This window comes from Electrona antarctica (assembly GCF_951216825.1).
Source record: "Electrona antarctica genome assembly, chromosome: 17".
NCBI lineage: Eukaryota > Metazoa > Chordata > Actinopteri > Myctophiformes > Myctophidae > Electrona > Electrona antarctica.
Genome location: NC_136798.1, coordinates 16856748 through 16869602, shown reverse-complemented (window position 1 = coordinate 16869602; position 12855 = coordinate 16856748). Strand labels below are relative to the sequence as shown.

The 12855-nt window shown below is 43.3% G+C and overlaps 2 long non-coding RNA genes across 2 annotated transcripts; one reads left to right on the top strand and one right to left on the bottom strand.

Annotated features, from left to right (window-relative positions):
- Nucleotides 1-3093: 3093 nt before the first annotated feature.
- LOC306940927 lies at nt 3094-4228 on the top strand. Its single transcript, XR_013792074.1, has 4 exons — nt 3094-3213; nt 3299-3380; nt 3464-3528; nt 3608-4228. It is a non-coding gene; the product is annotated as an uncharacterized lncRNA (long non-coding RNA).
- A 3350-nt stretch (nt 4229-7578) lies between these two features.
- On the bottom strand, nt 7579-8011 carry LOC306940361. Its single transcript, XR_013792005.1, has 3 exons — nt 7958-8011; nt 7759-7806; nt 7579-7646 (listed from the first exon to the last, which is right to left on the bottom strand). It is a non-coding gene; the product is annotated as an uncharacterized lncRNA (long non-coding RNA).
- Between the last annotated feature and the right edge of the window lie 4844 nt (nt 8012-12855).

Sequence of the window (12855 nt, the reverse complement as noted above, 5' to 3'; positions counted from 1 at the left end):
TTTGATGTATACTGATTTACCGTATGTGAGTTTTGGACAAAATATGTAGATGTAGAAGACAAAAAAGTGTGTTACGCAGTGTTTTGAAGCACCTTCATGAGGCCAATTTGAAAAAATGGACTGTCTTCCTTGGTCTACTGGGAGTTTAACGCTGATAGGTCCAACTGTGTCTGACATTAGGTGTACGTACACACACACACACACACACACACACACACACACACACACACACACACACACACACACACACACACACACACACACACACACACACACACACACAAGCTTCCTGGCCTGGTGAGATAATGAACGCAAATCCATAAGGATACACAGGGCGTCACTACAGCAACAGTACAGTGTCTGTTATGGATGGCAAAAGAAAAAAGAAAAACGTGCCATATGGTACAGTATAAATAGTGCATATAGTAATTTGAAGTACTTAAGGGTGATTGCACATGCTGCAACATACATATCCTTAGGCTGTGATACACATTGTCACGTGTGTATTTACAGTATAGGCTATGTACTGTATATAGCGTGTTAGAAACACCAGGATCCTGGAGAGAACTGATGGATAAAATTGATGTTACACGTCATGTCAAGCTGGACAGTGTTTCATAATCCTGTTTGTCAGGTTAGAGATGTCCATATCATTTTACCCCTAGCCTACTCCCTGTTTGCACATTATTGTTCATCTCATCCCATAATGTCATGTCACCATGCACATCCCTAATCATCTCGGCCCTATATTATCATTTATATTATGGATTTCTGACGCCATGTACAGATATAAACTGTCTCTCCCCGGCCAGTTAACTTTCTATACTGTGGCACAATGTTTTTAACACGGTCTGCATGCAGCTGCCATCCTTATCAGGCCAGTGACCTTGTTAGAGAGTTGAGAGAAAGGTTGAGAGACCTTGTTAGAGAGTTGAGAGAAAGGTTCAGCTCCTCAGGTTGCCAGGACAACGCATCCAACGATATGAGACGGCACATTTCCTATCTTGTGATGGCTAGTGCAAGTAAAGGTCAATCTTGGAGAAACGCTCACCGTGTGACATACAACTCAAGGTTGCGCCTTTGGCCCTCATATGCCACTTTCACCGTTAATTTTCCCAGTGGAGTGATCCGCTCACCTGTGTATGTTTTCAGTTTCACCATCGTGCGTTTCAGTTTCAGTTCAGGGAAATGCTCCTTGTAGTTTTGTAGGGATATGATAGACAGTGCAGATCCAGTATCAAGTTCCATTTTGAGAGTATAAAGAGTATAAATCAAGACAAGCCAAATTATCTTCATTTGAGTCATCTGAGTCTGTCTCTGTTACTTCATGTACTTTTTGGCTGCCTTCTCCAGTTCTCTTCCCTTGTCTGTCACTGTACCTTGATTTACACATTTTCTGTATGTGCCCTCTTTTATTGCACTACCTGTAGTCTTTATCCTTGAACCAACAATCTGCAGGATCATTTGACTTTTTTTCACATCTGTAGCAACGCTGTGTTTTCTCATTTTGTTGGTTTGTGTGGAACTTGTGCACTAACCTTTCTGCTTCATTGTGTTTGCCTTGTAACTCACCCTTTCATCCTTTGTTGCCGTTTCCATTGATATGGCTATTTCCAATGCATGAGTCAGTGTCCATTTGTCTTCAGTCATAAGACGTTTCTGGATGCCTTCGTTGTGCATCCCACACAAGTCTGTCTCTCATCAGAGCGTCAGATAGCCCGTCTCCAAACTGACAATGCTCTGTCAACCTACGGAGCTCTGCAATGTAATCCAATATGGTCTCAGACTGTGATTGATTCCTTTTGTGAAACGAAAACATTCTGCTATCAGCAGTGGTGTTGGATTCAGATGCTTTCTTTAGAATGTGATCTGTGATCTCTGTAAATGTTTTGGTAGCAGGTTTGGTGGGTGCAGGTTCTGTTTTAGCTCCCATAACACTGAGGAGCACCGCAACTCGTCTCTCCTCTTCGTTAGCCACACAATACTGTTCAACTCTTTCCACGTAGGAAGTCCAATCTTCAGCTGTACTGTCAAAACTGATATGACTCACAGCCACAAATCCAGCCATACAGGCACGGTCTCTCCGTGATGACGTAATCCCCTGTCTTAAGGGAACTAGGCACTGTCAAGATAACAGCAGTGCTATTATTGAAATAATGTATTACACATACATAACAGAATGGTATGAACATGAGGTGACCTTGACCTTTAACCAGTTCATCCTTGAGTCCAAGTGGACGTTTGTTACAAATTTGAAGAAAGTCATAATGGTGCATTTATATAAAATATGGTGCATTTATAGCGCCTTTATGCAAGGAGCTTTACAATGTGCATTACATTTCGCACGCACGCACGCACGCACGCACGCACGCACGCACGCACGCACGCACGCACACACACACGCACACACACACACACACACACACATGCATACACACATTTTCAAAGACAAACTGGAATGCAAACAAACACACACACACACACACACACACACACACACACACACACACACACACACACACTGAAAGCAAACTGTGAGCCACAGAGTTCAGCTTGACGTCAGACGAGCATTCTAGTTGGCGTGTCAGTGATCTGCTATTATTGATCAGCTTCTTTCATTTTTAATGCTGACAGAGTAGTGGAGTTAATTTAGACATTCCTGAAAGATTCAGGGGCATCTGTACATACTGTACGTACGCTGAGGGAGTCGTGCAGGCTGTGTAGGTTTGAAAATGTGATCATTATTGTGCTCAATGTACATACCCACATGGTACAGCATACTGTACCATGTACATACTGTAGCCACAACACACACGCACGCACGCACGCGCGCACACACACACACACACACACACACACACACACACACACACACACACACACACACACACACACACACACACACACACACACACACACACACAGGTGGTGGAGTGCATGGCCCCAACCTGCTCACTGGAAGCAAGGGGTTCAGCGTCTTAGTGTAGCAGGATGGGCTTTGGTTCCCCACTGTGCAGCCCATGCTCCGCCCCCTCATCAGTGGCCTGATTGCTACCAGTATTTAGGCAGCACATGCTCTGTTTGCTTGAGTGTCTCCTAGAAGCTGGCCCGTGGGGCTGCAGCAAGCCACGCTTTCCCACTGCGTGTGCGTCATTCCTATATCCAAGGCTGGCATGTTGGGCGTACAGTTTTGGGGTTTTAACATCTGTGCAGGTATGTGTCTTTCCAGCTATTAGCAATCTGTTGCAGAATTATAATGTGGTCTTTAACTTGATCGTGACCGCTGGTGTCTTTTTAGCCTCGGGGCTACACTGCTACCTCTCACTCCTTCTGGAGTTCCTGCTCTGGGCGTGCAGTGTAAGTTCACCACGCACCAACAGGTATGTTGGCAGTCCTCACAGTTATGTTCATTAAGGTGTCTTTGATGCCACAAGAATATAAACATGGACCTTTGCTATTACAGTTTCCTATTTTGCGCCCGCCGTGGTGGGCCTCACGATGGTGTGTGTGTCGCCCTCCTAAAACGCGGTAGGTTTCACTTGTGTATCTGTCTCTGTGAAATTCAGTATTTTAAGCAGTAGTGTAACATGGCCACTTGTGCTTTCAGGGGCCAGTGGCACACCTGCTGCTTTGCTAGAGGTTGTTTTATGAGGAACATCCACACCCCTCTTTCTCACTCATCAACCTTCCAGTGTGACAGCGACTACACCGAGACCGTCCCTCCCTGGTTGTGTGAACCTGGAGTTATCTGTTTTGTTGTTTTACATTTGTTAGTTCTTTGTGAGACCCTCAGGCTCGTAGGCTGACACCTATTTTCCTTGTTAGAGGATAGAATTGGACATTACTGCTTTTACTATCCCTGTGAAGTACTCATTGTTTCCATTACAGGACCAGTGCTGGGGGAGCTACGTGGGACCAGGTGACAGCTGCCCAGTGGTGGTGGTAACCCCCCTTTTGTTTCTGTTTTGATATTATGTTTGTTAACTAATTTTGCAGTGCATTGGGGTGCCACTACCCTGGGTCGGTTGGGCTGCCTGCCTCCCTTCCCCCCAGTACTGGCCTGCAGAAGTTAGTATTCACTGGTATTGATTAACTAGTAGTTTTATCTGCATGGAATTGCTAAATCTATTTTAATGTTGAATAACAATGTCCTAATTGTACATAATGAATTGGTGTTTGCCATATTGGCTGACTTCCTAATTGAATAAACCCTTTTGTAATTTTGGTACACACGTCTCTGCCTGCCTCATATTGTATAACGAATCTGTGTGGAGGAGTCATTAAGTGCTCTGGGTGTTCAGTGTTCTACCATAGTAAATATCTCCTGGGGCGCAATTCCCCAGGTGGCGTAGTAGGCTACCGGTTAATTCATATCACCCCACCACATTAGCACAGAATGTAGAGCATAGAAAGCATAGTATGTGTTAGTTAGAGCATAGAAAGACAGATTTAGCTCTCTGCAGTGTTCTTTAAAGCCGGTGTTGTTGTTCCTGTTACTTTTTCCTGAAGTAAAATATGTGCTCTTTTGTCTTGAAGGTAGCCTACAGGTTACCAGCCAGGTTGTGGATTTAATCTGTAGGCAGACTCAGTTTATCTGCAGTGGTGTCATCTGCATAATTAATGACTGTATTTGTGAATAACGGAGACGAATAAGCCTTTCGCCTTTTGCACACAGCCTTTCGCACACAGAGCCCAGCTGTGAAGCTCCGGTACTGAGCGTCAAAGTGATGTGTTCCCACCCAGCATGATTTGTCAGAAAATCCATTATCCATCTGCTTGTGTGCTCACAAAAAACGCCTGGGTTTGCGAGGCTAAATGTGCTCACTAAACACCCTAGTTGAGGAGCATGCAGAGCTGAACCTGGATGCCTTATTGCAATGTGTAGAGCAGTGTTAATGGCCTCGTCCGTCGAGCTGTTGGATGCAGGCAAATCACGAAATCGGTGTTCGTCCAGGATGCATGGAAGAGATGATTTAATATGCTGTCTCTTCTACAGTGGAACTAAAAGCCATAGGTCTGTAGTCATTTTGACTTTGCTGTTAGGTGATGTTTTTGGGGGGACAGGCAAAATGAGGGCAGAATTAAAACATGATGCATGATGATGACAAGGAGAGGTTAAAGAATACTGGAATACTGTCTCGCCCGTCGTGGCCTTCCTCCCTGGGGTTGACATCTCGAAGCATTCTCCTGATATCATGTGCTCACAGTAAGGCTGTTAGTAGTTGGAAGCAATTCAGTCAACATCTCATCTCTGCAACTTCCACTGCAAAGCCATTCAATATTATGTAGTCATAGCACTTTATAGTACACATGTATAATATATTATATAGTATGTATAGTTTACATAGATACTCCACTGTTACGTTCTTAGTTTACGCATGATTCATGATAACTACTTTTTATATATGTGATGTATGCCATGCTTTTGTTATTGCTTAATGTAAATCGCTCTGGATTAAGAGCGTTTGCTAAATGCCTAAATTGTAAATTGAAGTATTTTTTTTCACATTGCTGTAATGTTTTCACAATTGATTTATAGAACAGATGTAGTTTGTCTTCTGTAAACACATTTTTACTTTGTTTTTCATCCCCGAAATCTCAAACAAAGACCATGGGTGTTCTTGGAGGTTTAAATGGAGGAGAGACATGCATCCACACCAAAAACAGGTGCTAATAGAAATATAACATCCCACACTGTGGGCTCCAGTTGTAGATTATTATATATTTTGTTTTTATTGCACCTGAGTGAGTGGTTCTGTACGTGTTTTGGGCTTGCCCTTCCTCAGAGTGACTGAAGTGAACACCCACAATATACAAACAACACGATCACACAATGCATTGGATTTGGCGACTAAATACCCCTCGCTTGACCAAAGATGGTCTTGTCTTATCTTAGCACTGGCAAAGAAGAGGTTGAGCTCCACTGCTTAGTGAGTCCCTGCTGTGCTGATCCTCCTTTAGTATTTTGTGCTGAATACCATGCCAAACGCGTAAAGTGTTTCCCTCGCTGGAATGTTGTTAAATCCTTTGTCCACACGCTGCTTCAACCCCCTTGATGGATATCTTTAAGCTGGATCTGACCACACTGTAGTATAGTTCATCATTCCCAGCCTAGACCTTGCAGGCTGTCCCTCAGCTGGAGATTAACCTCCCTATAGTCAACCAGGGTTTATTTGGAAAGCAGCTGATACGTTTGTCACAGTGACTTTATCAGTGCAGTTCTGTATATAAAACAGTGTGCAGTTCTGTATAGTCCTGTATACTTCTGTAAAGTCCTCTAGATCTTGTTATAGATCCCAGTGGGTACGATCCAAATATGAAATAGTGTGTTAAGCCGCCTCGGGCCAAGTCTCTACATGTTTCTCACACTGGGCTTTGTTTTGTTTTGCTAAGAGGTCCGTATGTCATCTCACTTACTGTTTTTATGTAGCGGCTCCAATATACTGTAAAAACAGTAAGAAGTAAGATGCCCCACTCCCCAACCACACTGTAAGTCTGACAGTCCGACCATATCCCTCTTTCTCACCCCCGCATAACAAAACAAAGCCCTGTGGGAAGATGTGAAGAACTCGGAGTGTAGGTACTCGGTCAGTGGACCCCCAGGGGTCCTTGAGGTAATTCCAGTGGGTCCCCAGCAAAATTAGTTAAAGCAGTTTCAAAATCAGTTTAACCGCTTTAACCCTATGAACATTGGCTATTTTCAAAATGCATTAATTGTGGGGTCCTTGACATGTAAATTGCTGTCATGATCACCAAATGCACACTTTCTTGTATAACAAATCTACAAACTGTGCTGAGAAAACACACCTAAACCACACCTAAAGTGGCACTGCTGAGCAGCCTAAAAGGGCCATGACTGCAGCCAGCCAGTGGTGTTGTTGAGCAGCCAGAACCGCTCAGTTCACACAGGTATGATCTTTCTTATTGCTTGGCCCCGTCTTATCGCTGCTTGCAGCTATATTTTTCTGTTTTATTGTATTGTATTGTATATTGAGTTGTGCTATTCTTTTTGTATTGTATTTCACTAGAATTTCGCGGGCCTTTGGCCCGCTCATCCTAGCTCCGCCCGTGTCGCAAATCGGAGGAAGGAAATTGTGAGAGCAAAGGTAGACAAAGTCACAACATTTCAAAATGTAGTTCTCAGTGTATTTTTAATGGAGTCCGATCTTCAGTACATGTAGGTATAACATACACACATTGCATTGAGGCAGAGGGCAACATATCTGAGGCCTTACCTCTGGTCCGTCTCACTCTGTCACGTGTTTGCTCCCGCCTGCGCTGAGCTGGGTATGGATGTCAGTAGAGTGTGTAGACACAGAGGTACAAAATGTTATCGACTTGTTATGCAGAGATATGTAGATGGATGTCTCTATACAGTGTGTCAGGATGCTCGGTACCAAGCAGTAATAAGTAGATTGTGGTCAGTATGTGAATGTGATGTTTTTGTTGAGGCCGGCAATGGAAATGTGTGGAGGCATTAAATTGAACTGTGTGTATGTGTAGTGGGACAATGTGATAGTTGTATTAGAGTTATTGAGGTGAAAGTGTAGATGTGAGTGTAGTGCGTTGGTTACCTGTGGTTTCTGCTGTGGCCATTGGCTGTGTTGTAGCCATCATGTGCTGCTGTTTGTCCAGGTTATGCTGAGCTGAGAAATTAAGATGGGAGTGTATGTGACTATATCTTCAGTACATGTAGGTATAACATACACACATATGCGTAATGCATTGAGGCAGAGGGCAACATATGTGAGGCCTTACCTCTGGTCCGTCTCACTCTGTCACGTGTTTGCTCCCGCCTGCGCTGACCTGGGTATGGATGTCAGTAGGGTGTGTAGACACAGAGGTACAAAATGTTATCGACATGTTATGCAGAGATATGTAGATAGATGTCTCTATACAGTGTGTCAGGATGCTCGGTACCAAGCAGTAAGGTTATCTGAATAACAGAAGTCAGTACCTCTGGCCTCAGCCACGTCCAATGAAGGTGTGTTGGCCATTTGTGGAGGAGTGCTGGCCTGGTGTTGAGCTGTGAAGTGATGTGTAGAGAGATAGTATGAGTCATGTAGAGCACAGGGTGTGAGTGTAGTGTACACAATTAATGTAGGTTATGTGATGAAGATACTGCAGTATCTGTGGAGAAAGAAACAGCAGTGTATTGCATTGTGCAATGTGCTGTGCAAAGTGTAGTTTTGAGCAAGTTTACCTGGTACATGTTGTGCTGCAGCTGCTGGAACCAAGCGTTGTGTTGGGGCTGTTGGCGTGTGAGTGGCGTGGGAGGGTCCATGTAGTAGTTCAGCTGCTTGATGCATGCATTTGCGTGTAGCTGTTGGCGATGGATGTTTTGCACAGTATGTGAGTGTAGTGGACACAATGCAGTACGGGTAAATTTGAGTGCAACATATGTGAATGCATTACCTCTGGTGTCATGCAGGTGCAAAGTAGGGGTGTGGAGCAGTCGTGGTGTAGTCGCGTCATCAAGGCGTTCTGCTGTGAAGTGAGACAATCATCATCAGCGGTTGTCAACATAATAACTTGTGCTGCTATGACATGCTGCTGTGTGATGGGTCCCTGCACACATGTATTGTGCAGTGCGAGTGTTTGTGGAAGGTTGTTAGAGCACATGTACCTTGTACGGATGGTGCTGTACATTGTGCGGATGGTGCGTGGTGTTGGCTGGCAGCTGTGTGCAAGCGTATTTGGGTGGCGTTTGCCGTTCGGTATCCAAGGGATGATGTGCGTTTCTTCGGCATGGCTTTGTATGTAGCTGAAGTGGTTGAAAGAAGTTTTCTGCATTGACGACAAATTATGAAATTAGTTATTATGGTATGAGGCTAATAATGGCGTTTTTGGCAACAGTGGAATTGTTAGCAGCCCTCATTTTCAGCATTGACAACATGAATACAGAATTGGGTGGCAATAGCTGTTGTACATGAGACATGGCGGCGTGTTATTATGCTTGTAATGATGCTAGTGTTATTATTAATATTGTTATTGTCATGATGCTATTTCTAAGAGCATAATTGGCAACAGCCCAATTGTTAGCAGCCTGTATTGTTAGCAGGCGTTATTTTCAGCATTGCCAACATAAATAGAGAATTGTGTGGCAATAGCTGTACATGAGACATGGCATTATCAGCTGTTGATGCTGTTGATGCATCAACAGCATCATAACGTGGCTATGATTCAGGACGCGTATCTGCTTGTTTTTTTGTTTTTTTTGAACGTCGTATAAAAGCATCTAAGTATGCGGACGTCTCTGACGTTTATAACAAACCAAACCGTTTGAAAATCGGTTGAAAACTGAGCAAGTTATGGTCATTTAAGAGTACATGCGTCATAGACACAATGTTATGTGGGCCAGGTAAGATGGGCGCCATGTAACGACGTCGCTCTCCATTGGCCAACAGCGCGGGTGAGCTATCTAGAGTTTATATATATCTATGGTTATGATGCTATTAATAATAGCAGTAGCAGCTGTTTATGTAGTTGTTATGCTATTAATAATAGCATTAGCAGCTGTTTTTCAGTATTGACACACGTAGCAAGCACACACAATACACACACACGCGCACGCACGCACGCACGCTGAAGTTGTAGTTACCTGTAATGGTGGAAAGAGCCGTAGTCAGAAGTAACGTCGTGTCCAAGTGAGTAGTGAAACTGCTGTGAAGAAGGGTGTCGTGGGCGAGGGGAACACCGAGACGCAATGCAATGCAATGCGAGAGTCCGTCCCGCGCGCAATTGTCGTCTTTTCATTAATTAAACTGTGTATGTAATCGCGCCGATCTCCATCCAAGTTATAATCAGTTTGTGTGAGAGTGTGTGTATGTGTGCGCAATCGCGCCGCTCTCCATCCAAGTTAGAATCAGTTTGTGTGGGTGTGTGTGTGTGTGTGTGCTCGCGGTAGGTGTGTGTGCTACTTTTGGTATGTGTGTGTGGGTCACGTGGTGGGCTTTGAGCAAATGGGAGAGGGAATGTAGTGTTGCCAGGTCCGCGTATTGTAAGCGAGTGGTAGTGTGTGTAAGTAGCGTGTTGAATGGCATTTTTTCTGTGCTTGTTTTCATAGACGTGGCAACAAATTAGGCGGGGGTGTCGGTGCTTGTGGCGTGTTTGTGTTTATTATTGATATTGATATTGTTTGAGTCTGGACGGGAGCCGGCTTTAGTGGCAGTGCAATGACAATGTTTACGCGGGTGGTGTTGAGTGTGGGCGTGCTGCGCGACAATTTACAATTTACAATTTAGGCATTTAGCAGACGCTCTTAATCCAGAGCGACTTACATTAAGCAATAACAAAAAGCATGGCATACATCACACGTATAAAAGTAGTTATCATGAATCATGCGTAAACTAAGAACGTAACAGTGGAGTATCTATGTAAACTATACATACTATACTATATAATATATTATACATGTGTACTATAAAGTGCTATGACTACATAAAGTGCAATTCTAGAGCTGTCTACATAACAAGCTATAAGTCTGTTTAAAATACTATCTAAGTCTACATAATGTGCTATCTAAGGGGCTAGGCTAGGGCAAGTGCTACGGGCCATGGTGGAGTCTGAAGAGGTGGGTTTTCAGACTACGGCGGAAGATTGGGAGTGAGGCTGCAGTTCTGACTGCAATGGGAAGTGCATTCCATAGTTTTGGAGCCAGAAGGGAGAAGAGTTTGGGACGTGTGGAGCGTTGTCCCGGCGACATGAGGAGATAGCCGTGGATCGACGCGGAGGGTAAGTCTGTGACGTGTTAGTGTGTTGTTGCAGTGTGTGTTGCTCCTGCTTCGGCTTCGGCACCCAGCGTGTCAGTGGCGTAGTAGCTGGTGACTTTGGGTATTGGGTTGCGTACATGTTTTCAATTGTATAATAGATATGTCATGTTAAAGTTTGGAACACGACAACGTTATTTAATAATGTAGTCTTGTTGGCCTTTCATCTAATCTGATTTTCGTCTTTGCAAATACTTGTGCAGTCCTACTTATACCTTTCACAGACCCTTTCACAGAAAGTATTCGCCAACATCTGTGGTCAATAACGCTGGAGACTTCATATAGAATAACTAATTCTTATGAATCCCAGCTGAAACACTAACCCTAACCCAACCAATAGAGCGTCGCAGTCCCGCCCCCTCGAGAGACTCAGAAAAGAATTCCCCGTTCATTTTCCCCATAGACTTTTCAAAAAAGTGTTTATTTAAAGACGTTTACGCCACGGACAAAGCCACGTTGTGACAAATCATGACAATAAACACAATGTTTTGGGCTGATCAAATAATTAGAAAGAAGAAAAAAAAGGCAGGATACAACACTTTTTGTTTTGTTTTTCTTCTTACAAATAATTTGTTCGGCCCATGATTTTGTCACAACTCGAGTTGGCTTTGTCCGCAGCGTAAACGTCTTTAAATAAATACTTTTTGAAAAGTCTATGAGGAAAATGAACCGGGAATTCTTTTCCGGGTCTCTCGTCGTCATGAACGGTGCATATATGCAACGCTGTATATACAGTATATTTGCACATATTTAGATTGTTTAAGTTTAGTGTATCGACCACCTCTCCACAAATTCCTTGCAGACATACTGTACCTGCAAATAAAATAGCTCCATAGTGAAAGTCCATACAATATTTATTTTTTTACTCTTATTCATTGATACATGTGTGCATGAGCCTCAAGGCATTTAAATGGAAACGTTCTACTTTCAGTCTATTTAGATTACTCCTATTTTTACTCCTATTCATTGATTCATGTCAATAATTTGTTCATAAACATACATTTGCTATCGCCATATTGATACTGTTGCTCTCAGGTGGAAACTGTGAATGTCCAAAACAGTTTAAAGTGTTTCAATGGATCCAAAGTAGTTGCCCATCGATCTTGTTAATACATTACATGGGTTAAATTAAATATATAAAACACAGATTTAACAGATTTAACCACTATCAACCAGGCATCCTTAGGGATTGGGGATGAAAGCAAGAAGTGATCAATGCTGATACGGATGCAGTTACATCTAGTTTATACTTATAGTTGACTGGAGTTCCACAGGGCTTGATACTAGGTCCCCTCCTGTTTTCACGCTACACGAAATATCTTAGCCGAAAATAGCTAAATATTTGCTGAATGTTCTCCCCCAGATATAGGGACAGTAGGGTTCAAGTCGGAAGCAGCACTGGAAGCTGCATTCTTGATTCTTCTCTAGCTTGAGCCTGGCCAAGCCAGAGATAGGCCAAGCTTTTATGGCTTGGCCCTGTCTTATCGCTGCTTGCAGTTATATTGTTATTATTATGTTAATAAGGGCTTATAAGAACTCCATAGGAAGAAGCTCTTTAAGACCAACGGCTCCCTCCTCGGATTATGTTTTCCTCAGCATGCTGTGCAACAAAGGTCAAGGACTGTGAGGCAGAGTGACAAGAGTGATTTGAGTGATTTGCCACAATGTGTGGGGAATATGCAGTGGGCACGACAGGGTCGAATTGATCCCATTTGTACACTGTCTTAGTTAAATAAACATTCTGATTACCACAGCCAGAAATTCAGTAGTGAACTGTAGGCCTATGTTTACAGCAAGCTTTAACATCAAGAGAGCCAGAGAGGATCATAAAAATAAATTAATGATACGAGACAAAACACACAAAGCATAGATACACCTGGAAACTGAGGGCCATGGTGTGAAGCAAAAGGCATCAAAAGCATGTGAAACATCAGATGTTCAATGTTAATAGTATTAATTACAATTTGAAATGTGTACCCTATGGCCAGAAAAATAATGAAGTCTGTGTGTTTGACTATAGGGTTTGACTGGATTGCTGAATTCCTACAATGATCACAATGCTTCGGTGCACTACCCCTCCTTGTAG